Source organism: Leuciscus leuciscus (genome assembly GCF_965113295.1).
Source record: "Leuciscus leuciscus genome assembly, chromosome: 10".
Taxonomy (NCBI): domain Eukaryota; kingdom Metazoa; phylum Chordata; class Actinopteri; order Cypriniformes; family Leuciscidae; genus Leuciscus; species Leuciscus leuciscus.
Genome location: NC_138734.1, coordinates 40,866,363 through 40,893,860, shown reverse-complemented (window position 1 = coordinate 40,893,860; position 27,498 = coordinate 40,866,363).

Below are 27,498 nucleotides of genomic sequence, written 5' to 3'. Positions count from 1 at the left end.
GACCAGCGGCGAAGAGGACTTTGAACTGGACAGGACCAGCAGCGAAGAGGGCTCTGAGCTGGGCAGGACCAGCGGCGAAGAGGGCTCTGAGCTGGGCAGGACCAGCGGCGAAGAGGGCTCTGAGCTGGGCAGGACCAGCGGCGAAGAGGGCTCTGAGCTGGGCGGCAGGACCAGCGGCAAGGAGGGCTCTGAGCTGGGCGGCAGGACCAGCGGTGAAGGCTTTGTGCTGGGCAGGACCAGCGGTGAAGGCTTTGTGCTGGGCAGGACCAGCGGTGAAGGCTTTGTGCTGGGCAGGACCAGCGGTGAAGGCTTTGTGCTGGGCAGGACCAGCGGTGAAGGCTTTGTGCTGGGCAGGACCAGCGGTGAAGGCTTTGTGCTGGGCAGGACCAGCGGTGAAGGCTTTGTGCTGGGCAGGACCAGCGGTGAAGGCTTTGTGCTGGGCAGGACCAGCGGTGAAGGCTTTGTGCTGGGCAGGACCAGCGGTGAAGGCTTTGTGCTGGGCAGGACCAGCGGTGAAGGCTTTGTGCTGGGCAGGACCAGCGGTGAAGGCTTTGTGCTGGGCAGGACCAGCGGTGAAGGCTTTGTGCTGGGCAGGACCAGCGGTGAAGGCTTTGTGCTGGGCAGGACCAGCGGTGAACACAGCTCTGGACTGGCGTGAAGGGCAGGCTCGACTGGACTGGCGTAAAGTGCAGGCTCGGCTGGACTGGCGTGAAGTGCAGGCTCGGCAGGAAGATGCTCAGGCAGGAAGGTCTCGGTGAAACATGATTTATGCAGGATAGTCTCAGCGGGACGAGACTCCTGCACGATGGCCCTTATGGCAACACGTACTGACCTCAGCGGGGTATCGGCCACACTGGATACCAGTCCTGGACGATAATAGACCGATCCGGTGACTAGCTTGATGGCTGGCGTGACGGGAACAGTCTCTGGAAACGCCCCCTCAACAGTAGAGGGCTCGGGGAATTCTGCTAAGACGTAACGAGGCTCTGGGCGGTCTGCTGAGACGTGACGGGGCTCTGGACGATCTGCTGAGACGTAACGGGGCTCTGGAAAATCTGCTGAGAAGTGACGGGGCTCTGGAAGATCTGCTGAGAAGTGACGGGGCTCTGGAAGATCTGCTGAGAAGTGACGGGGCTCTGGAAGATCTGCTGAGAAGCGACAGGGCTCTGGAAATTCTGCTAAGACATAACGAGAGTACGGGGAGGTATAGCAGAATTCTGGTTCAACGGGTGTGGTAAGTTCATGGGAACCCTCATCCACAGGGCCCACAGAAGAGGATGAGCCGCTTATCCTCAGGGCGAATTCAATATATTGACCTAAAGTCCATTGAGGGGTGTTGTCAGGCATGAGATAATTTAACATGTCCTCAAGCCCATATCGGAAACTATCCTTTAAGACTGCATCGTCCAAGTCTACCCCATGGCAGAGCTCACAAAATTCGTCAACATATTCCTCAATGGATCGGTTACCTTGGCTGAGGCGGAAGAGACTGATTAGTGGGTCCATGGTGGGTCTCGGTTCTTTCTCGGCTGCTGGATCTGAAGTGGCGAAGTCTTCTGTCACGTACTGCTCCGAGACTCGAAGGTTCAGATCCAAATGCAGCTTTTATTTAAGGCACAATCCAAAGGCGTAATCCAAAGTACAGGCAATGGGTCAAAACACAGGTAGGCAGTCCAAACAAACAAATAAACAAACAAACAAACAAACAAACAAACAAACAAACAAACAAACAAACAAAACAGGCAGGGGTCAGAGGCAAAAGAGTAATCCAGGGAACAGGCAAGAAATCCAAAAAACCAAGAGACATGAAAACAGGGAAAACGCTCAGAAATGCAGTTTGACACAAACAAGACTTTGCAGTGAGTGAATGAATGAACATGGTATAAATAGACAGACTAACAGGATGAGACAGGTGAATGCAATCAGTGAATGAGGTACAGGTGAATGTGATCAGTGATAAGTGATGATGAGTCCGGGCAGTGAGTTATGGGAAATGTAGTTTGTGAGTGAAACATGATAGTCTGGTGTGGAGTGCCCTCTGGAGGCTTTCAAGGGCACTCCAGCTGGTTATCGTTACAATAGTAATGTTTCCAAACTTTTAACCGGTATTATGTCTGTGTGTGTGTGTGTGTGTGTGTATATGTATAATAATATAATATAATATATAATAATATATACACACACATGCACACACACATGCATTATATAAACACAAACTTTTATGTTAAATGCAATTAATCGTGATTAATCAATTTGACAGCACTAATAATAATATACACAATAAGAGCCTCAAAAATATTAATAGTAGTAAATAGTATTTGTCTTCTGCAGAAATGGCCAATAAAAATATTATTATTTTCTGTAGCAGTAAAGATTGCATAATGTAAGTCTCGGTGACAGTAACGTTAATGTGATACACTACACCCACTGTCAACAAGATCAGAATGCATAAGTGCATCTATCTCTGATTTGCATTAATGACTCTAATACCATAAATTAGATGTAATCTGCTCTGCCGTTTCTGAACCAAAGCCAATAGTGGATTATTACTGGTCACGATTTATCTTTGTGGTATGCATAATGAGACTGCTATTGACATTAACCCTCAGAATGATGGCAATCTTTTCATTTTACAGCTGGAGCTTTGTACAGCTTCTTTGACAAAACCACTGATTAAAATGGATCAAACTATTGAAATCAGGGAACATGGCCACCATGATTTTGCCAAGTAAGACATCATTTGTTGATCCTGGAACAGCATTCCTGTCTGAAAATTTTATATTAACCCTATCCCTACCCCTAAACCAAACCATACGCACAAGTTATCCTTAAAATCAGAGGGAAATGATAACAACTTGTCCCTCAGATGTGATTGAAATGTTGATCCAGGAACATGTTGTACTTGGTGAAATCATGTTCACCCAAAGGACATCATGTTCATGATTTATTTATCCATGCTTTTACCAAATTACATCAGTTTATTTCTATAACAGCTGCTCTGTTGAGCTCAATTAGTAATTTCCTGACTTTCAGAAGAACCCTCTTAAATCCAATCGAAAAAATCGTAGCCAATTTATTTAAGACTCCCGCTGTTTCATGTTGCAAATAAATGGGAATATCAAGAAAATCAGCCAAAATCGAGTACACAGTATGACCTTTGACTTTTTCATTATATTTTATCTGTCAAATAGATTCAATTACACAAAAAAACAGCGAGCCCCTAGTTCATCCGTGTATTAAATAGATTTATATCTGACGTAACTCTGCAGGTGCTGATCTTATTATAGTTTTTAATGCCCTATTAGCCTATGTATAATGCATGCACCTGCAATGCATAATAGATGTGAACTTCATGGTAAAATGCTAGCAAAAGGCTAAACAAATGGCAGGCATGGGAATTCTTCTGCTTCATTGGTAAATTATTAGCTTTACACAGCAGGACCAGTAATGAATCCGCTCTGAAGGCATAATGGTTGTTAATTGGTTGCTGATACTAGATAGACAGTGATACAATAAGACATTATTAATGCAGTTGGAAGGATTAAGACAGTGTTTCATGAAATATTTCAAGGTTTTTTTCTCTCTCTCTCTCTCTCTCTCTCTTTCATATTTTTTGGAGAGAGCACTGCTTTCCTTCGCTCCTTGAATAAAAAACACCCCTAGCTTCTTTTGGTGCGATCTGCCCCCGGTCTCTAACTATTAAGAAAGGTCAGGCAATGAAGAAAACTCTTGATCTGCAAAAAAAGGACGCTTTTTATTAGAATTTACTGGACAAGTGCTATACAGCGAAGCACATCAGAGTCTTTGTGGCATCTTTCCAGGTCTTTAGAAGACTGCGAATATTTTGCATCTTGCTCTGAATGTCAGTGAGCTTTTATAAACTAGGAGAACAAATAAATGTGAAGTCAAATGGTACAGTTGAGTAACAAGGTGTCAAATGGATGCTATTGCCCGTTGCATATCATGTAGGCAATCACATTCAAAACCTGATTGAAATTTCACACTTGATGTATTTGCATGATTGCTAGTAGCATTTGTATCGTTTTTGCAGTACAATTGCAATGGGGTCTTTTGTACATACGGGGAACGTCACACAGCACTGATCATGTTTATTTGAATACTCCCACTAATAGATGTAATGATTACATGCTCTTTAGTGCAAAGTATTTATTTAATGCTATTTAATTGACTGCAGTTTCCACTGCTCTCTTAAAAGGAAAGAAGAACATCTGGGAACTGAGACAATCACATGAGCACGCCTCCCTTATTGAAAAGACAATATCAAAAAGCAAACATTGTAGTCATAGTGATTGAAAGGGAGGTTTTTTCCCAGTATTGGGGGAATGTTATTTTCAAAAGTAATAAGTAAAAAGTCATTACTGGGTGTTTCTTCAACTACAGGCACAGGGGTTTGATTTTTATTAAAAATGTCAATGTTTCTTTCGTTATATGAAGATCACATTCTTGGAAACTTTTTCATCAGTCCTTTATCATTTCTTTTTCTACTTTTTACATTCCATTTATGTTTCGATTTTTTTGTTTTGTTACACTGATTTTCTAGATCCAGATTTATCCATCACACAGTGTGAATTATTTGGCTTTAAACTGAGATAATCTAAACAAAAGAGTGAAATGCACATATACCATTTAAAAATGTAGATTTTTAAATTAATAAATCAAATAAGTTGTGTATCAGAAGTTAGTGGACTCAATTACAGAGTGCCAGTGCAGAGCGTGAGATGAAATATCAAGGTGAACATTACTTTTTATTTTTATTTATTTTTTTTCAGTCAAGCTGTAATTTTGTAAGTATGCAAAAGATGTGAAATATTTAATTGCATGCATTTGGGATTTGTTAAATGCTAGCTATATGACATTAGCCCTAGCAAGACAAAGTAGTTTATTTAAAAATATTTAAAGGTCCCATTGCATGGATTATTTTAGAATGTTTCCTGGGGTGCCCTTATAATGTTAGTGTGTTTTTTAGATCAAAAGTTGTTATAATTTAGAAATAAAAGGCATATTTCCTAGCCTGATTTTAGCCTCTGATTTGAACGCTCTGTTTGAAGGGGCGTGTCTGCTGTGAGACTTCAGTGTAAACACCCACTGCTGTGATTGGCTGACATGCTTGCATATTAAATATCTAGCATTACATGTGGAACTCTCTCAAAAACGTTTACTATTACAGCTATTATACGTTTTTACTATTACAGCTATCGGGATTAACGAATCGTGAGAAGTTTTTTAAGTATTTAGATCTATTCCCATCACATAAAAGGTTGCAGTGATGAGCATTGAGCAGATGACAGCCTGTTGATCGCGTGAATGAAGATCTTATCATTGCAATGCAGTTTCTGCACTCTCACTAATGATTTCACCAATGCAAACATAAGGTAAGTACAGTAAGAGCTTCGTTGTGCAGTGTAACAGCGTCATTGATTTCATAACGAGTTTTGGCAAGTGTCCAGATAAACTCGCGCTGTGTGATTGACAGCTTGGGCGATTGGAAAGGGATTGTTCTTTGATCGCTTTCTGTATATATATTAATCACAGTTTAAGTACGATTATTTTCATCCTACTAAGAGAAACAACGTGAAGTTGATCGTTTAGTCACTGGCTTGATTTACTGATGCATAAACAGTATTGAACGACTTTGAGAGAAAGATTATCTCTCTGAACGTGAACAATTACACATCAGAAATTCACATAACCCACTGGTTCTTCAGAGGCTCGAACTAAAAAAATACTTTTGTGTTCATTTGTACATCCAAACACTGAGCAACTGCCATGCTTCGCTCATTTGCAAGCCATGATGTCTCTCGAGGAAAAAACAATATCGCGCTCGCGCAGCTCATTTTCTCATGGGCGGGCAAAGAAGAGAAAGGGGAGGTAACCTTTCCCCTTATGATGACATAAGGGGAAGATTTCTAGATTCGCCCGTCTGAGCTTTCATTTTCTCAAAAATACCCAGGGCTTGGTTTACACCCATCAAAACGTCTAGCCACTGGGGGACCATAGGCAGGCTAGGGAAACTCATATTAAGGTTAAAAAACCTCATAAAGTGAAACTTTCATGCAAGGTCCCATACCTTTAAAATGTAATTTCCACATCATGCTGTTAAATGCAAACCCTACATGATTTAAGATATGGTAAGCATGTTGGGTGAGAAGAAGTAATGAATAAATACATGGCTATAAGATAAATGAAAAGTAATACATGACTTAATTCATTAAGCTACTTTAAAAAAAAGTGATTACATCAGTCTTCAGTATCAGCTACAACCTTGTTTGACCCCATTAGCTGTAAGTAGGAAAATATAATTCTATTCTCTGTTGGCTAGCAGAAGCTTGCAGAACATACACATCTCTGACCTGCACTGATGCTGGAGAACAGCTGAAATTGTTTGATCGTGGATAGCAGAGTGTTTCTTTGTGTAAGTTTAGCCTCCGGTCTGCTGCATCCGGAGAAATATATTTTATCAGATTTAACCAGGCTCCCACAAAATGAAAAAATAAAAAAACCCTCCTCTTATATAGCACATTTTCTGAGTGGATGAAGTGGCTATCTAAGACCTTATATCAATGCTCCAACAAACCAAACAACCTCGGGGTGTCCAACTAGATCATTTATAGCATTAGACATTGATCATCTCTCAATACTGCAGTCTAATCTCTCTCCAAGACTGATGAGTAAATTTAGCCTGGTTTGCTACGCTAAGTGCTTGCTTGAGTAATTGACATCAATACATAGATCGAGGGTTTATCCCAGTGATTTTGTGTTTGCATTTTTAGCCCAGTTAATCCATATAAATTATGTGGATTTCTTGAGTCAGGAATTAAAAAATAACACTTTAGTTTTATGGTCCCCTTAAACATTCTGTTGACTACCGTTACATCTACATGTCAACTAACTCTCAGTAAAGTATTAGTAGACTGTCTGCTTAATATCTGCTAACAATTTTTTGTAATGCTCCCGCAACATACATTACACTGAATATAAGTAACTTTGCAAGTACATGTCAGCTTATTCTACTTGTCCTACCCCTAACAGTCTACTAATACACTACTAATACTCTAATGAGAGTTAGTTGACATGTAGGTGCAAAGTCACTTATAGTCAACAGAATGTATAAAAGGGGACCATCAAAATAAAGAGTAACCAAAAATGATATTATTTTAATAAATTGGTAAGACTTTACAATAAGTTTTCATTTCATTTCATTCATTTCATTCATAGCTACATTAACATGAACTAACAATGAACTATATATCTAGTTCAGTCATGCAACTCTAGATGGCGCATGCTGATTGGTCCTTTACATGCAATCTGCAAGCAATCACATCATCACCGCATGGCACAAGCTGATTGGCCTCTGGTGATCCTGCAGCCAATGAGATTTCTTGCTCAACATTTAAAATCTGGTTAATTGTTTGCTGTAAGCTGGTCCTGCATCGCTATCAGAGTTCCTCTGAAACCCTCCACCTCCCCAGCTCCACCTGCCTAAGAAGTGGAAAACATATACATACATTTACACACAAACTGAGCACCAACCGCAGATGTCATCTTTATTTTTTAGCTCAACTGTCACAGAATGGAAAGCAGAGGATTGTGGGATATCAAAGGCAAATAAAGGATACATCTATACTGCCTTTACAAATCGATAAGATCTCGATAACAAAACTCGATAAGATGAGTTTTTTTGTCTTTTAGGATGAACATGTTAGCCTTACACCGTGTCTTAACCAAACGCGATGCGATAAGATTCCAGCGACAAATAATTTGTCTGTCCACACTAAAAAACCCTCAGCCAATCAGAACAGCGTGTGGGCGGAGTCTTGCGGCAAGTGCACAGCACCAGAGATTTGCACTTGCAAGAAAATGGATAATGGGCTAATCAAATTCACAAATATTACACTATTTAAACATTATTAAAAATACATAGGCTACTGAGTTACTAAAACAATCTTTGTCAAAGAATACACTTGTTTGTTCACAGTTTGAACATTCTTGTTTCCATTTGTTTAATTTCAAGATCTGAGGTGAATTATCCATTGTTGCTTTTACAGCTACAAAGCTGGTGCACTAAATGATATTCAAAGTCACATTGCATGCTTTTAACATTAAGTAAAGCACATAAACAGTGCCTGAGATTATCACTGCCACACTTTGTGTTTGTTGTTCCAGCGCGACGTCGCAGAAAAATAGAAACCGTTTCTAAAATAGGATCGTCGCGTGTCACCGTCGCGGCTGGTTAGGACAAACACTCTGATTAACATGGAAAAGATGCCTTTTATCACGCGTCGCGTGTACAGTAGTAAGGACATGGTGTTACTGTTATCTATAAGCTAGTGTGCTCCAAAACAATGACAAAATTCACATTTAGAAGATATAAGCATTCAAAACTTACAGTCTCTCACTTCCGCCAGTATGGATTAACAATTTTGACAGCTTCAGCTTCTCATCAGATTTTCTGTCCAATCAAATGCTCTCTAGAATCTAAAGTGTCCCGCCCCCTATAGACACTGAAGCTGGGGCTAAAAACGGTCACTTGTTTACACATTTACTATTTTCAACATAGTGACTGGCACATATGGGGATAGGGAACGATTCAGACAGTGTAAATATGCTTTCCATTGGGGCGAATGAAGTCTGGTTTCACGTTAGTGTCACGCAAACCACCTCAGCGTCACACAGTCTGCTCCGGTCCAGAGACACGACAGCACAGAGCGGATCATGTGATCGAGTCGGCGTAGACCACACAACGTATCGGACCCATTTGAGATCTGCACAGATTGCTGTATTTTAAAGCGATGTGGAGGAGATTAGGAGGAGAAACGTTTAGAGATTAGGAGGAAACGAGCTCAACCTCAAACGAGCTTTACCAAGCTCAACGGCTCTGGCCGAGCTGTGATATTAATGAAACGCTATTGGCTATTAGTGTTGTCAAAAATATCGATATTTCGATAAATATCGATACTGAAATATCTGAACGGTACCAATACTAATTTCCTGAAGTATCGATACTAGCCGAGCTGTCACTTTCACTTCTCTCTAAAGGCGTGTTGATAAACACCACACGCGCACTCGTCTCATTCGCTCTGGTTAAATAGCAAAAGTGAAGTGAATGGGGCCGATCACACTTGACGCGTTTTTTGCAGTGAGAGGCGCCTATTTTCAATTGGTTTCCAGCGAGCGTTCTGCGCGCTGTTTATGCGCTGCTGCGCCTCGCGGGCCTTCCGTTTTAATGATGAAAGCTAGTTGCTTGAACGCCCGGAGAGTGCGATGATGGAGGATAAACTTGTGGTGCTCTCGCGGGTTACCAGGAGCTTAACGACTTCACGAACCGTAACTACCACAATGTTAACAGAAAGTAAATAAAGTTAATAAAAGGCTGATTTGACGTTTACTTGACTGACAGGACAGCTGTTTCAGTGGTTGCCGAGCAACATAACAAACGCAGCGCACTGCTCGTTCTGTGTGATGAGTGCTGTGTGCCTCGCGTTTTCGAACCTGAAAAACGCGTTAGTGTGATCGGGGCCTAATATAGCTAAGTACCTGAAAGACCGACACCGGGATCTATATAAATAATTTCGAGAGGTTGGTAACTCTTCTCATTTTAACATTTCTGAAACATTAACCAAGATGACCTAGTATTGTTGTTGATATGAGTGTGTGTTGTCTCGTTTTTTCACCGTAATTCTTAAATTTAATATAATCTGACTGAGAAATCTTAGACAAGTAACGTTAAATATTTTAACTGTGGTCAAATGTAAATTAACTTTTGCTCATTTAACTTTATTCAAAAATTTGTATTTAATTCTGCAATTTGCCTTCATATCTTTTCATCAATTTGATTACACAGATACTAATTAAACTAAACTGAGCTATTGAATGACATCTTTGAATTCAATAATGAAATGCCTTTAACTGAAAATGTAATGTTTTATCTTATTATTATACATTACTGACACTATATCCTCCAATTTGATACTGTTAAGTGCTTTGACACAATCTGTATTGTTAAAAGCACTAATAGTATTGTTTTCACGTATAATGCACACACGTTTGTGTTTAAATCTGTTCATCAAATAACGTTAATGTATTAACCAGCATTAATGCTTTTGAACAAGTGCACTACTTCAGGACATTTTTGTTCATGTAAAATATCCCTCATTGTCATGTTCTAGACTTGTTATATTTAGCTTTAAATAATAAAAAAAAAACTTAATATTGTGGCAGTTTTTTTCTCCGTGGTATCGAAAATGGTATCGAATATCGATATTTTTCAAGGTATCGTATCGAAGTTAGAAATTCTAGTATCGTGACAACACTATTGGCTATTTTAAAAAAGGGGAGGAGTCATTCGATATGCCCCGCCCTGTATTCCTGTTTCAGTGGAAATTACGTCAACACATTGAATAACACTGTACATTTCAAGGCCTTCAGGATGTGAAGAGAGTTTCAACCAGTATAACAAAAAGTGTTTATGAAAAACAATGCCTATCCTAGCTTTAACTAATGCATTAACTAATGTTAACAAATGACAAATTAATGTTACCAATATATTTATTTTTCACTCATTGTCACATCCACATTTATTTTTAGACACAATTAATTGTGTAATTAACTTCTGTTTTCTTCTTTGTTTATTTTCAGACAGATTCTTACCAAAGTATCTTTCAAAAGCGTAGTTATTGTAGTTCACAAGCATAAGAAATGTATAAATCTTCTAAGCGTAGGTCACTGAATGCTTCAAGACACAGACACTATTGAATGATTGGATAAGAGAGAGCTATCAATAAATCTTCCACGATAACCCTGAGGACTGTTCGGCTGTTTACATATATGGCCTGCACACTGACAGTTTTCTCAAAATAATGAAGTCATTTAAAGCCCCATTTGACTCACTGTACTGATACATCTACTGAAGGGCCCTTTGAATAATTAGATGTGAGAATGCCAGAGGAAACGTTCATTGAGGTTCATTTATCCATGAAAGCTGCTCGTTCGGTGAAATGCTCTTTCACTGCTCTTGAGGAGTATTTTACAGCAATTTGTCAATTTAAAGTGAAAACCTGAGTCGAACCTCTGTGATCTTTGTAACAAGAGTTAGCTTTCACATGTAGGGATTCTGGTCAACACACCAAAGCAAATCACTGGAGATTTCTCTGAGGCGTAAAAATAGGATTTTGAGCCCTACCGTAGACATCCTGTGATAGTGAAGCTGATGTTAAAGCAATAGTTCACTTAAAAATGAAAATTCTGTCATCATTTACTCACTCTCAACTTGTTTCAAAACAAGAATTTCTCTCTTCTGCTGAACACAAAAGACGATATTTTGAAGAATGTCGGTAACCAAACATAGACTTCCATAGTATTTTTTTTTTACTATATGGAAGTCAATGGGGTCCATCAAATGTTTAGTTACCGATATTTTGAAAAATTATTTTTTTGTGTTCAGCAGAAGAAAACAATTCATGCAGGTTTGAAACAACTTTTTCATTTTTAATGAACTATTCCTTTAAGTGCTGTGAGTGGCAGCTGTCCATATTCATTCTCACACTTGTATACGTTATCCGTCCTACATCGTTTTGTCATTATAATTCAATGACTGCCAATTATAATTTCAATTGATGCATTCTGTTTTTGAACAGAGAACACACTCAAAAAAATTATTTTAGCTCTTTGTTCAATTTCATTAATTAAAATGAGCATATACGACACAACCCTTCATAGAAATGATTCCAGCTTAATTTCATTAAATGTAATCAATGTAATTAAAAAAAAAATTGGTGTCAACATGAATATGTTTCGTTCGTCTTAACCGGATGTCACTCAAAAAATGGCCTCTTGTTAAAATAATTAATTAAAATAAGCAAAAGTAACACGATTGTTTAATATTCTCACAACTTAATTTAATTGTGTTCAATCAACCTAATTCATTTGTGTGAAAACTACATGAATCATTGTTGTTGACATCTAACTGGGCAGTGGATCTGTAGTTCCCAGCATGCTTTGCAAGGGACTGCATTAGGAGGGTAAATTTAGGGAAAGAGTGTTATTTTATGTGTTTTCAGTAAATGGAAAGATGTTGTTAGTTAATGTTAGTGTTTAATGTTCAGTTATGTTAGAAACTTAGAGGACTTTCTGTAATGTTTTTGAATTTTGAGGTTACCATTATGCAGAAGAGTGGCGACTGTGTTTAGGCTGTGGGCTCAGTATTACACTATGGGCCCTATTTTAACGATCTGAAACGCAAGTGTCAAAGCGCAAAGCGCAAGTAACTTTGTGGGCGGGTCTCGGCGCTGTTGCTATTTTCCCGGCGGGATAAATGACTCTTGCGCCAGGCGCAAATCTAAAATGGGTTGGTCTGAAGTAGCTTCATTATTCATAGGTGTGGTTTGGGCGTAACGTGAAATAAACCAATCAGAGCGTCATCTCACATTCCCTTTAAGAGCAGATGCGCTTTTTCCATAGCGGATTGCTATTGTAACGGCGGATTTGCCAGGCGCGCGCCAGCAGCGGTTCACAGCCAAGGAGAGCAACGCTCTCGTCACGGCCGTAAAAGAGAGAAGTTACATTGAAATGGAGAAACCCACCCAAATTAACTTCGGTTAATTTGGGTAAATGTGTAAGCTAGATGTATGCTTTTATAATAAATTGTTTATCTATCTATCTATCTATCTATCTATCTATCTATCTATCGTAATAATGTATGATTTGCAAAAATGAAAACTGCTGCTTCTGTGTAGATGAGAGAATCAAAGTGCGCGTTGTGCACACGCTACATTGATTATGGCCAAGCATGCGCCCTTAAAATAGCCTATGAATAACATGCGCAACGCGCCACTGACTTTAAACAATTTTTTCCTGGTTAGTGGCGCAATTGTTTTCTAAACCTGCAAAATAGCAAGAAGGAACGTTTGCGCCGGAACACGCCTCCTCTTTGCGCTGAACCGCCCCCGGGAGCGCAAGTGTATTTCTTAGTTAACCGACGTGCTTCTGTGGAGGGAAAAGTCCGCTTTGCGCGGGTGCAAAATAGGAATGATACATGCGTCGGTGTACAAAGTCACTTGCGCTGGGTGCAAGATAGGGCCCTATATGTGCATTAAACCTTGTGTTCAGGCTGTAGGCACTCAGTATACACTATGTGTAAACTTCACTCGCAGACCTGCACAAGTAATAGATAATATTATATTACTATGTAAAAAATGGTTTTAATTCAATTGAACACTAGTAGTGTCTATCATTAGAAGTGACCGAGAGTCAAATTAGCTAAAATTATAATGTTGGTGATTTAAGGCAGGACAAAAACTAAATGTAGTTAACCTGACAACTTTATCTAGCAGGAATGACTAAATTAATATAAATTCATACAACAAGATTTCAACAAATCATTTCAAACTAATTCGATTTTGTTGGAAAAATGTAATTCAATTTCGTGGAAAAGCTTTGCTTAATTTAATTAAGTTCGTTCAACAGATTCTTTTTTTGAATTAACCTTTTCTCATTGGCAATGAATGGCCATTTGTTAAATGCGTCCTTAAAGGGATAGTTCACCTATAAATGTAAATTATGTCATCATTTGCTCTTCCTCATGTCACTCCAAACCTGTATGACTTTCTTTCTTCTGTGAAAGAAAAAAGAAGATATTTTGAAAAAGTGTTAATTTACATACAGTAAAAGTCATTGGGCTGCAATGTTCTTGAAAGTAGCAGGTTTGGAAAGGCATGTGGATGAGTAAATGATGACAGAAGTTTTGGGTAAACTAACCCTTTTAATCCAGTTACGTGAGTTTTTGAACACTAACCAATTTATTCTAATACTTAGTCTTTTATTAAAAGCTGCATATTTGCCCTTCGCAATAAATGTCTTTCAACCTTTTAGTGTCCTTTGGTTGCACTGGGATATCGCTGTTTACTCTGTAAATTTGGGTAATCAGATTTTATCTGAAGTGTTTGTGTTATTTGCCTGTGCTTCTTATTCTGATCATTATGGCAGTTTTGTATCCCGTCCCAGATGAGTTCGCCATGAAACCTTCTTAGGGTTTATAAACTGATTAAGCCCACACGCTGTTGAGGAGATAGCGATTTACAATGGTCTTGGCATATTTAGATAACAAAATCAGTCTGTCTCTCAGCACCACAAATTTCAAGCTCTAAACTGTATAATGAAGAATATGCTGAGAAATAATTGATTGAAACAAAAAAATATGAGTTAAAATTTCAACATTTTAGAAACACACTTTAGTTTAGGATCCAATTCTCACTGTTAACTAGTCGCTTATTAGCATGTACTGGGATATTGGGTGTTTATTAGTACATATAAAGCACATATTAATGCCTTATTCTGCATGCATATTCTACATCCTTTAATCCTATCAAATACCTAAACTTAACAACTACCTTACTAATAAGCACTAATTAGGAGTGTATTGAGGCAAAAGTCGTAGTTAATAGTTAGTTAATAGTGAGAATTGGACCATAAACTAAAATGTGACCCAAAAACCATCTGTTTTGATCATTTTAGAGAGGGTTTTGGCACTAGTCAGTTGGTTGACCAGCTTGGATGACCAGCTAAAACCTGCTAAACTAAATCCGGTTTTCAAGCAAGGCTGGAATTTTATTTGAATCGTATTATAAATAATCTACCATCAGACAGCATAATAAAAAATATTCCTCTCACATATTCTGAAGTTTAATTTTCAACCCATTTCACGGCGTCACAAAAGATAAACCTGTCATGCTGAGGAATAAGCAGTTTAAATTTCAAGGCTTTAATCTCAATATCCTCATTTCTCTCAGGAAAACATAAAACAAAAGTAATAAGACCCTGCATGCATTTATTTGTAATTGGGACGGACATGTTCATTCAAAACACGACTCTCTTCAATTTCCACATTCACAAGGCTGTTGGCCAGCTATTTACCCTCATCGACAGAGGTTGATTTAAAAGGGAGGAATGCTGGCTATTTGCCAAACATAAGAGAGAGAGAGAGAGAGAGAGAGAGAGAGAGAACCCATCAACATTCACATGATTAAGTGCAAACATTAAGATGATCCTACCTGGTGAAAAATGCTCAGGATTCGTGAACACCAGCTTTGATAAAGCCATGTTCACTCATGCAAATTGCCAAGTGACTTGCCTAAGTAGTTAAATATTTTTAATCATCTAGAGTAGACACTTAATGTTGATCATGAGTCCACCTCTTCTCCTGCAAGCACCCAGTGACTATCTGTCAACACATACTTACTTAATCTTATGATGATAATAATGATAAAAAACGAACTGTCAACAGAGTGAATTACCATTCATTCCCACCCTTTGCCATCCTTTTATTCACTGTCTAGTTTGTATCTCTTGCTGTCCAGTCACTGATGCAATTAATCAGAATAACCTAATTTAATACACCAAATTGCCCCACAACTGAGAACAAAGAAATGAAATCATTGTTTAATTGTCTACATAGAGGACAGCAAAAGGCTTGCTGTCACATTATTTGCAGTGGATATTTCTTAGGGAGGTTTATTTTTTTTAAATCAATTTCTCTACATACACAGCTTCAAATCCTGGCTACAAAAAAGCTATTTATCATTTCTGTAGTGAATGGCCAAGAAAAATATGCAGTATGAAATATACAGTTAATTTAACACACACTGACCTTTTTCGCAATCTCACTATATCTCGGTATATGTCGTCAAAATGGACTTCTATAAATAAACTTCTATAAATGCAGGAAACAGCAAAAAAATATAAAATGTAACATGCATAAATTGTAATTTAGGAGGATTATGATATATGTGTCCATGTGACGACGAGCCCCAGTCTCTCCTGTGTTACTGTGCCGAATATTAAACCAATATTACAAGATCAGATATTGTGAAAGTTGATTGTTGCATATGTTGGAAAGCTTTTAATACCTTTAAACTAGGATATCGCCAGCAATTGACCATGGAAACTCACATTTACTCATTCTTTTAACGTAATAAATAAAGTTATAGTGTGATAAGACATTTACTATATTGTTTATTAAATTATTTAATACGTCTATTTGGAAAATTGCCAACTTTTGATTGGGTGAGTCCATGCCTATTGCCTCAGCCATCTCTAAGGAAATCCTTTGCATACTGTTGACATTTACCTACAATTATTAGGCCAAATTATTAGGCCAAGGCCAAGTCTTAAGAAGAATCCACATGAGAGAGGATGAGTTATTGAGAGGAACTTGATCATGGTTTTGAACGGCATGCAAATCCTCAGCTGATACGCCGTCGCCTCACTGCCTGTTTCTGCAAAACATTTTGATTTGAGAAGAGCCTGAGGCAGTAAGTCACTCTGCCACACTGTGTCTCTGTGTCAACAAGAGAACAGCAGTGTCACTCTCACACAACAATCTCTCAGTATGGAGCACAAACACGACTTATAGATCAGCTCATGTTGCTCATGTCGTGCTGGTGATCCGTTTCATGTAAATTCTGCAGGGAAATGTCATATCATTTGTGAAGGAGACATTTCACACTATGCTTTGTGTAAGAGGCGTGTAGAAAAGACTGAGAGAGGGAATTCTGCATTACTTTTATTTTTTCATATTGCAACATATAACATAAATTACTTCTATTTATGTATCTTTTGTGATTGGCTTGAACTTTTACCTTCAAATTGGCATTAAAGCTGCAATATGTAATTTTTCATCGCCTGAGGTCACATTTTCAAAACAACAACAAAGACGAAGTTTGATGACGCTATGAAGGAGAGTGGAATTATGGGAGATGTCGTTTTCACCATCCAGAGGTAAAGAATTCACGAATCATATAAATTAAATATTAGCTAATAGATTAGTTTTTGCATTACCTGTACGTTTGATCACACTATGTTATGTCATCGTAATGAATTAGCTGGACGTGAAATGTAATGCTATATTAGCCTGTTACTAAAATGTGACTATTTGTCAAATGATTTGGTGGGTTAATGCTGGGCAGTTTTACACGTTTAAAACAATAGTACTGAAAGTATGCAAACCCACTGTATTTGCAAGTAATGGCTAAATATTTTTGTGCAATACATACTTAATTTCACTGCCATAGACTTGGTCACCAGACTTCAGCGTTTCTGAAGTGCAAACAAAGTGCAATATAACTGTAGTGTACAATAAATATAATATATTTGCTAACCTATCTATTAAAACACATGCGAGAGTCTCTGTCGACAGATCAAGTCCAAGTTTGTCGGGAAGCTCTCTCCATCTCGAAAACGCCACGCCAATATCGATCCTTGTTTTATTTCTCCGTTTTTCCCAAAGCCTGCTTGCCTAAGTTGATCTATGTTTATGTTTTTTTGGATTTTCTGTACTCGCCAATCTATAATCGTGAACCATGATGACTGAACGACACAACAGCGGTGTGCGAGATATTGTATCATAGATATGCATACATAGATTCCCAATAATCGGCTTACGTATAGCGGCCCATTGAAACGGCCGCTAATGAGGAAACTATGTTTTGTACCTATGGTTTCTACAAGCGGAAACCGAGGTGCTGATATTAGAGCTGAAGATCTTTGCCCGAACCCGACGGGACCCGACGGGACCCGACGGGTTTGGTCGGGTTCGGTCTTAATTTCTATTATTTTACACGGGCTCGGGCTCGCGCTTCGGGTTGCGTGGTAAATGAGCGGTCAGGTGATGTGTTTAGATTAGCGTGAAAATGGATCTTGAGGAGGTGAAATGGAGGCTGGTCTCTGGAGGACTTATTTTATTTCTTTGTTCCAACTTCCAAGTGGCCTCTAGCCTCCGTTAGTCATGAATAAATGATGTTAAAAAATGTATAAATTACTCCTTTATTTTACGAAAGACAAAGCTGTGTGCGTGCGGCGCAGTCTCTTTTTTCCTTTCTCTCCCTTTTCCGCCGAGTGGTGCGTGTGCCGGCTCGCGGTGTGAAGCGCGTGTCCGCGCTGTTCTCCGACACTCTTATCACTGCTGATAGACGGCCTTTTGGACAGTCGGGCTGTAAACGGGTTCGGGCTTTTAAAAAGCTGTCAATCAAAATGTACTTGTCGGGCTCGGGCCAAACTCTGTCGGGCTCGGGCCTTTTCGGGCCGAACTTTTAAGGCCCGATTACAGCTCTAGCTGATATTACATCATTGATAGGCGACAATGACCGATAACTGGAATTTCTCAGGATTTACAAATCCTTGGGAACTTTTGGGATAATATAAGTACACAACTGCATGAAATATATCACACTGTGAAAGAGTTTTTTTTATATTTTATTTTAAAAATCTTACATTTTGTACCTTTAAGATCTCCATTGCATATAATATGCACATAATATGCACAAACAGTGCAAAAATCAAAAATCCATAATGAGGCAGTTTGCCTAGGAATAGTTCACATTTACTCATCCTCATGTCGTTGTCATGTTAGGTTATTTATTCCATAGAACACAAAACGTTTTTGTTTTATTATTTTTGTTAGTAGCCACAGTTGCCAAGATCTGAAAAAGAGAATCATAAACCTGCCCATATGACGTATGAACTATATTCAGAGTTTTCTAAAGTCAAACAACCATTTCCATGTCAGATCAATTTTAGTTTCTGATTAAACTAGAAATATCTTTTACCGAAGTCTATGAATGTTTGTTAGGCTATGCAACTGAACAGGTTTACTGTAACAGAAAGACACAAGATCTGAATCCATGCAACACAATGGGAAATGCAGAGATGGATGATGCCATTCACTCTCACAAAAGGTAACAAAGCTGTCACTGGGGAGAAAAAAAAAAAAATGTCCAAGTGATGGTACCATTATTTCTAAATGTGTTTGATAGTAATACATTTACATGTATTCATTCAGCAGACGCTTTTATCCAAAGTGACTTACAAATGAGAACAATAGAAGCAGTGAAACTAACAATAGCACAACAACATACAAGTGCTATGACCCTTCCCAGTTTAAAATATATCTATTTAGATAATAGATATAGAATAGAAGATAAAGTATTAATACTATTAGGTATTCAGTAATATAATTATGTAAAGCCTCTGTTTTTGTATAGCTTCTCATATAGTGCCATTGTTGAGGAATTAAGTATTCTGCCCTCCTCTCTTCTTGGCCAGAGTCAGAGACTTTCTGATCCACTGAAAAACTGTGCTTGGCAAGTAATGAGTTTATCTGGCTAGTCAGCACATTAGATTGTTCCAAATGAGCACTTAATTCATTGCTCCCTGTTCAGAGATTTGTAGCGGGATTCGGATGGTAATTGCAAAGGAAACAGGGAGGGCTAAAAAAAAGATCGATTGGTCCAAAAACAAAGCTTGTGTGATCTGAGGACTGGCCGCGGTGGAAATCAAGCGTTGCTGCATGAGGTACTAGGCCAACCAATCAATATTTCCAATTTCATCAATATGAACATTTCTTTTACATATCCAATGAAGAAAAAAAAAAAAAAAAATCAGCTTTCAGCTTCTCAATACATGTTGAAAAGATCATAACTCTGAACACAACAATCCCCCAAAAAATCTTGTCAATTATGAAAGAATAATTTGCCCTGAATACACGTTAAAGGTGCCAAGTAGTGCAGATAAACACATCATTATTTTTATAAGGAAGCACTAATAAATTGTGACTCTCTAATCATCAAGCACAAATTCATCGCACTCAATCTCACTTAGGAAAGCAGTGATTCATCAAGCCCAACTTAACTAATAATTACAAAATAGAACTGCATATTTTGTGTTGTCCCTAGATGTGTTTTTGATTAGATTCTGAGATACAGCGGCACGCATTCATCCTAGTCAAGGCATTCGGTAAGATTTTCTTTCATTTGCATGCCTACGGTACTCATTATGAGTTAATTTTGTTCCGTGAAAAATATGCCTCCTGGATATGACCGTAAAATATCATGCATTTAATCAGTGACATTTATTCCTGTGTAATGCGCTTAGAAACTCATTTACATTTATTACATAGCACCATACTGTGCATATTCAGATTTAGATATACATTTGAAATTGATAGTTTTTAAAAAGATGAAAGACTCTGATTAATATAATTCTTTATTTATTATTCAAACGGCAATCTACACACAGTGCAATTTATCAATCAATTGAATCTGCAGGTCACATGACTTCCAGTGATCACTGGAAGTCATGTGACCTGCAGATTCAATTGATTGATAAATGCAAAGTCATGGTAATGCAAACATATATAACCTTCTCATTCTCCAAACACATTTGACTAATTGATTTAATCCTTTATTCATTTTTGATTTCATTCATTGTCCTGACTGGATTCACAAGTTTCCATCACCTACTGTATAAGTTTCCATTCCACCTGGACAATGTTCTTACACTGTAGACTTTGTTTGTCTTGCATTTGCAGATAGGAGATGTGAAGCAAGTTTAATCACATTTTCCTCTAGACAATTCCCATAATGAGTTTGAAAGGCCTTGATTAACCTGCAGCTGTGTCACAGCCGATAGTAGGGAGGGCTCATTGCAGACAGCTCTCCATTAATTAGTTTGGGAATATTTGGGAGCCAAGGAGGAAAAGTCGCACCAGGAGTGAAAATGTCACTTTCACGCTTTCAGCTAACCTTCTGACACCTAACATCCTTGACCTCTGCCATATATCTGTGACAGTGAAAAAACACATCTGTTGGGACAGAATTATATCGGGACAGAATTATATCGGGACAATAGATACACAGCTCAATAAACAACAATCTAAACAAAAATGGTGATAAATAGCATTAAAAGTGGTTCATTGGCTTGTAACCATACACTGTCAGAAATAGGGGTACAGTAGGAGTCCATTTCTGTCCCCCAAGGTACAATCTACACTAACATACCCCATAGGGCTTATTATTGGACCTCAAGGTACATATATGTACCTTGAGGTATTGAAAGACAATTGAAAGACAATTGATTACATCTCAGACACGTTAATGTTATGATTAGTGATTCATTGGTAATTTTTTATCATTTCTCATACAGTTAGTTGATAGTTAGCCTATAATAAGGAATCTCGGTGCTAAATTGGCTCTACTTGCTGATTAGTTAATCTTGTTTCTATATTAGTTAATGTTAGTAGCTGACGTGTTAATGTAGTACGACTCATTTGTCCTGCATAGTTTATTAATGACGTACACCATTATTCTTAAGTGCACAATATCCCGCAACTTAGTAAAACGTAACCTGTCTTGAAACAAAACGGCATACCTGCATCTAAACCTTCAGATTTCTAGTAATCCCTGTTTCTGAATAAGCCCTGGCCCTTTTTAAAGCAAATAAAAGCTTGCTGAGCATAAGGACATTCAGGCTTACCTTGGAGATCTGAGCTAAGCATTCATTTCCAGTTACGTTGTATAGCTCATTCTGTCGCCATCTTTTATAATTAGATGAGCCTGCCAGAATTGATCATTGTAAAGATATCTGTGTTCGCCGTACATAATTGAGCCTATTGCCTTCTCTTGACAAAATGTCTGTGTACTTTTACAACAAAATTCATCATCTGAAAGTCACTTCCTTATCAAAGTGTTACTTCTTTGTATTTGGACTATTGATAATTACAATCCAGACATATGGATTTTCTATATAAGTTCAGGGAGATTGGTTCTACAAGATCTGCTCTTTTTTGGGACAGCTTTGGCACTATAAAACTTGCAGCTTAACTGGTGAATTTTAATTTATGTGTGCCCATTTGTCCTACCTGATTTGCTGAAAGGCAGTGATTGGTATAATTGCTATGATTCCCACTTATCACTTGTGAATTAGGGATGCACCAGCTTGGCTTTTGCTTGGTCGTTTTACATTAACCATCAAAAAGTTCTTTGCACTCTTAAAATTAAACTCTCAACAGAATGTATATTATATTAAGGAGATTTGGCTTGAAATGAACTTTAAAACATTTAAAAGTGGAGGGAATATGTCCGCATGTTTCCCTCCTGCATGGTTGGCCATAAAGTTGAAACTGCTTTGTTATAGTAGAAACAAGTGAAGCAAGGTTTGAAAAGCTCTCGAATGATCAAGAGTCCTTCAACTGTACACACAGTGTTTCGCACATGAAAAGAAAAGAGATGAACTGCTATTTTTAAAACTATACTTTTCTCTAGCTTTATTTGTAACAGTGCAATGAAACCAGTGCAACGCTACATGTTTAAAGGACAAATCATTGGAATAAATATTCAGTGTGACAATTGCAAGTAGCAAGACAGTAAGCTCATTCACATCAAACATGGTAATACTTTTAAAGCTTACAGCTCTCAAAATGTCTGTTTTTGGAACAAGTGCAAGTCAAAGTCACTTTATTCTTTATATTAAGAAAGGATAATCTGCTTTCCAAATCTGCCAGACCCCGTACTTTATTCTCAGTTTTTCAAACACGACCATGACACTCACTGAACTTCTCACTGATTTACTGTGGCAAACAAGCTTCCTGGCATTTCCCTCCATTATGTATGTCTGCAATGATGATGGGACATATTAAGTACTTAAAGATCAGTGGCATAAATCTCTGGCTTCAATGCGCTATAAATGTAGTGCTTTAAAATGTATAAATGTAGTGTATTAAAATAGTATCTGTCTTGATCTTTCTCAGGGGGATTTGCATCACCCTACTACACAACTGAATCATATCGTAACCTGCAAATACACTGGTCCTCTTTACACCATTATATAATGCAGGGATACACCTTTATCCAGCAAGTGAACTAGCATTAACTAAAATAATTACCGGTACTCAAAGACGAAGGAGAACAATTATAATGGTATTTAATGAATTAACTCGGAAGTAGGAACAGGAAACTCACACATCAAACATTAATGAGAACACAGGGTCTAAATACACAGAGCAAACAAAAGGAACTTAATTAGATGATTAACAGGACACAGGTGAATGAGATGACTAATTAGACAGACTGGGGGAAACTGGGTCACAGGACGACGCATAGGAGACAGACCATACACGTAACAATTAAAGGATCCTGGGGGGAAAAGTATCAAGGTTTCCACAAAAATATGAAGCAGCACAACTGTTTTCGACATTGATAATAATCAGAAATGTTTCTTGAGCATCAAATCATCATATTAGAATGATTTCTGAAGGATCATGTGACTCTGAAGACTGGAGTAATGATGCTGAAAATGCAGCTTTGATCACAGGAATAAATGACATTTTACAATATATTCAAACATCCTAAACTTTTGAACAATAGTGTAATTAATTTCAATCTCCCTGTTACGGCAGGACCGGCAATGATGAGGAGGATCTAATTGCATTGCTGATCATTTATTTAACAAAGCAAAAACAAGAAAATACATCCAAAAAGCAAAAAAGAAAACGTATTTGTGCGTGAAATCTGCGTATTTTTACAAACAAATAATGATTCATTAATAACTTTTGATCTCAATTTTATTCTAAATTTACGAAAACACACACGTGGCCTACATAATCCTTATAAACATGTGACAATGAATTAAAGTTACAGTTCATCTAATAAACAGACAATATGTGTTACATAACCTTCTAGTAAGATTTCATATTGCCAATATCAAGTGTCATGAAAATAATACCATCTACCATTAAACCTCTTAACAAGCAGCTGTTCACTCCTACAATGCCTCTCTAAACAGAGAGTTATAATGAACCTCAGTAATTAGCACTCATGCTTGTATTCACTCTTGACCAGTGAGTTGATGAATGAATTCTGACCAGCGCTTAAATCTAGACTCAATAACGAAACTCAATCTCACAGCTGCCCATTGAGGGACAACATTAGATGTTTCAAAAGCACCTGGGTAACAGTCGGATGATGGTGACGGATAAAGAAAAGACAAATGGCAAAAGAAAACCATCTCTTGAGATCTCTCGGTCACTAGTGTCTTACAGATCTGAGTGTTTACATGCAAGGTGTGTCTCGTTAAGGTATTTTAGTGCATCGTATCAATCAGACAGCTTAGAGACAGGCTGTCAGTCTGTACTGAATAACAGGGATGATAATGTTTCACTCTGTGTGACGGATTGTCATGTCACCACTATACAGCGGATGGGGAAATTAGGCTTAACCTTTAAGCCCCACCTTCAGACAAACATGTGCATCTGAGGCAGAAACATATTTAAACAATGCCAGTAGAGGTGCTCGTCATTTTCATTTGTTCAGACTAATCCATTACATGCATTGCCTCCAGCATCTGAATGCATTAAACACGTCTGCATCATACAGATAAAGGAGCATCACCCTGTGGAGGAGAACCGCCTCGGTCCAGCATAATCTGGGTTCTTGTTTATTTAATCTCTTTTCGGTGACAAAAAAAAAAAGACCAGGCCCTAAAAGGAGAATTCCATTCATCTTTTGTCTCTCTTCATTTCAAAGAATGTCACTTTCGTTTGTAATCGGCATCGAAAAGTGGGAAGATTGAGTATTTGAGCTCAGCATGTGCTTGCCAGAGCTCAGCTCATTTGTCAAAGGCAGCGTGCGGAGCTCACACACCAGTCCTGTTTTGGCTTGTATTGATCAGTTCTGTCATGTGTATCTGCAGCAGGTGATTCTGACTATCTTTCCTCGTGTTCTGCATGACATATTAGAGATGGCAAAAGAACAGTGGGCCAACGCACAAAGAAACAAAAACTGTTGCCGGATTCACATTCCTCTGTTTCAGATAAAACTCAACACACTTTTGCGCCACTCACTGAATATTTCATATTGAAAGCATCATGAAACGAGCAAAAAGCAACATAATACCATTTTTCAGATATTTTTTTCACAGGAAAATTTTTCCAATAAGCCTGAGTTGAAAAGCATGGGCTGATAAAATGTATAGCTTGAATTTAATGCAAGCGGTTTTGGATAAAAGCATCAAAATTCATTAAAATGTAAATATTCAATATTGAAACTTGAAATTCGGCCTCCTGATACAGGGGTCGCATCCATTAGTGTAAATCCTCCTGTTGACATACTCTTGTCATTCACTCCCATTGTTGTCTTCTATGTATAGCACTCATTACCCAGCATTGCTATGCCACCTTGCCGAAGCCTAAATAATTATGAAATGCGTCTCTCCCTGTCTGAAGAAGTGAACACCTGATTGGGCTTCACGTATCCAACAGTTCTCGAGCCTAATCCGCCCCGGTAAACAAAGAGCAGATGATTGGTAATGTTGAGGAGGCGGCAGGTGCTCCCGTGTGATTGCATTCACCCCAGCGGCCATTAGAGGTTTATCGGCTCTCAGTCAGGCTGGGCTGGGAGGTTATGGGATAAATGTAGCTTCACCTTTTGAAATAGCTTGAATGGGAGGGCTTCTTTGTTGTGTCTTAGGTGACAGATTTGGCCCGGAAAAGGTGAAATATGTCTCGGGGGAAACAATGTTGGTAAAAAAGAATAGATGGCCATGTACACCATGCTGATGTATTCTATACACACTAACTAAACACACACACAGACCCCGAAATCCTCTAAACCAGGTGGTCTGGCCAAAATGCTCATTAAAAGGGTCCTATTTTGCCCTTTTACGAAGTCTTGATTTAGTTTTTGGGGTGAATTAGAATTATTTTCACATTATTCACATTATTTTTCACATATTAGTTAAGCACTTCTCCCCCAGTCTGGCACAAACGCATCATTTCAATGCAGCCCCTCCTTCTAAAATATGAAATGTGCTGTGATTGGTTAGCTGGCCCAGTGTGTTGTGATTGACACCGCTTAGTGTGTGTTCTGGAAATGTCACACCCCTTACCATAACTGCGGGTTTCATCTGCTTAGATGTAAATATTAAGGATTGCGTCAATTTCAAACCAATTCAAGCTTGATTCAGACTTAAGAAAGTTAACAAACAAGATGATGTTGCACAGACTTTGCAAGCATGGATTTCACAGGACGTTTCAAGAGTGGTATGTTTGTATTTGTCATTTTCTTATACATTTTAGATATATTATACACCATTTAGTCATGGTATTTGACGGAAAACTATGGTAATACAAACAGTAACCAATCACAAAACCAAGGTTAATTTTCTTAAGGGGCAGTAAACAGTCTTACAAAAGCTACAGTAAACACTACATCAACACAAATGCTGGCTAGCAGGCTAACGGAGGCAAAGCTCTGCCCTTTGTTTACATTGTAGTAACTACATATTTGGAACCGTTAATAGAAAACACAACTACAAATAATAAGACATACAAGTTGTGATCCACAAACAACAGATTGTCCCGACAAAGTGGGAACCGCTCCGTCTTTCAGGAGAAGCTTTTGTGTGTAGCCTGCATTGCGGTTCTGGAAGCTGTTCTCTGTAAAATGTGCCGCACACAGATACAATCTGGGATTATAATGATCAGGAACAGTGTTTAAAATCAATTTTAACCACTATTGTCAGCTTTAGGAAGGTCAAAGTAAACAAATGAGTTTTGGAAACGGGCTGGACAAAACAGCGCCTCTTCAACACCGCGCCTCGTCCCTTTTTTGCATATTATGTAGGCGGAGATTATTTAAATGAGAAACATTATGACTTCAAAAAGCCCGGGAAAAAAACACGTTGTTGTCCAAACGAGTCGTTCTTTGAAAGTGGATTCTGTTGAATAAAATATCTCTCTTTGGAGTGGACTTTGAGCTTTGTAACCTTGCAGACTTTTTTATTCTCAAACAGCAACATTACAGACTAACGAAAGTTGAACAAGTGAAAAGCAGAATATGACCCCTTTAGCAACATGACTACAGACAGGTGGTCTGTAGTCATGTTAAGCCCTTTTTTTTTTTTTTTTTTTTGGCTGTTACGGCAAACCAAAATATTTTTAAGGATGGCCTCAGTAGGCATCGCTTGGCACTGATTACATTTACACCATCAGCTGTCCAATGCTCTCTGTCTTTCAGAAGCAGACTGCGGTTGTGTTGCAGCATCTTCCATCTCTTGTAGTTCAATGTCTGTGTATTCTGGTTCAAATAAGTATGGTTGGTTAAAAAAAAAATCTAATCTTCATCTACATCGAAATCTGCGGACATATTTACGAATACAGTTTTACATACAGCGCGCGTCAGCTGCTTGTAAACAGACCGTTTTGCGCTCCCGGCAATGTCGGGACGTCATCTTGTACAGTAGATGGCGATAATACTCCTAAGGAGTGAGCAGCCAGTAACAAGTAGTAGTAGAAGAAGAACGCCGTAATCTCAGTTCTCGCGCATGCGTCGTGGCGCTCCCGTGAACTCTCGTCAGAGGCCCACATTGAAGAACACTAATAGTTGAATAAAGTCGTTATTTTTGTTGTTTTTTCGCACAAAAAGTATTGTCGTCGCATGATAAACTTAATGTAGAGCCACTGTAGTCACTTGGACTATTTCAACATTTTCTTCTCTCACTTTCTGGGCCGGCGAGTTTCGGTCCCTCTGGAAGCCTATGGAGGAGTGAGATAGCTCTCAGATTTAATCAAAAATATCTTAATTTGTGATCCGAAGATGAACGAAAGTCTTACATGATTGGAACAACATGAGGGTGAGTAATTACTGACAGAATTTT